Here is an 852-nt window from a genome sequence, read left to right on the forward strand (position 1 = left end):
AAGAAGAAGAAGAAGAAGAAGAAGAAGAAGAAGAAGAAGAAGAAGAAGAAGAAGAAGAAGAAGAAGAAGAAGAAGAAGAAGAAGAAGAACTCAGTTGTTTGTGAAAGCAAGCTCCCTACAGCATTTCATAGTGACCAAGACGAGAGTACTAAGGAGTGGCTCTTATCTGGACCAGGGACAAAGGTAATAAAGAAGTCCCAGGAAAGCTAGACTCTTGAATCTACTTCCAGGCATGTTCCCCAAAGAGCCCATAATTATTTTGTTCTACTTTCTCAAAGGAAGGAGGCTTCAGGCACAATGGAGATGAAATTGTGTTCTCAGGGCAGGGAGCTCCTTTCTTGTCATGGAGACTATAAAGGTCAAATCCATTACCAATGTGAATTGTCTGCAACAGTCCAAATCTTGGGGTTCCATTCACTCTGAGGCCTTCTCTATCTCATATGGAAAGGTCTCCAATCAATTGGTGAAGGGGTCCTCTCATACTAAGAGTAATTGGTTGCCCTTGTGTGGAGTCATGTGGGTGAAATCGAGCTGCTATTCTTCCCCAGAATTGGATCTGGTCTTTTGTGTTTCCACGGGAGCAAACCAATCATCCATCTTCCACAGCTCATTTTTTCCCTCATTGTCTGGTCAGTTGTCTTAGTGATTTCCTCCTAAATTTGTCTTTTTTGTCAGCTGTGGAGTTCTAGATTTGCCCAGATTGAAAGGCTGCAAGAGGGTCTTTAATTTTTTCCCATCTATCTGTGGCCAGAATTCTTCCAAACCACCCTGATGGTTGGATGATAATCTATTCTGCACTTCTATTTCCTCAGAAGAGCACTGGGGTCACGCATAATAGAGGGGTCACAGTCG

This window comes from Mus pahari, chromosome 17, assembly GCF_900095145.1.
Source record: "Mus pahari chromosome 17, PAHARI_EIJ_v1.1, whole genome shotgun sequence".
Taxonomy (NCBI): domain Eukaryota; kingdom Metazoa; phylum Chordata; class Mammalia; order Rodentia; family Muridae; genus Mus; species Mus pahari.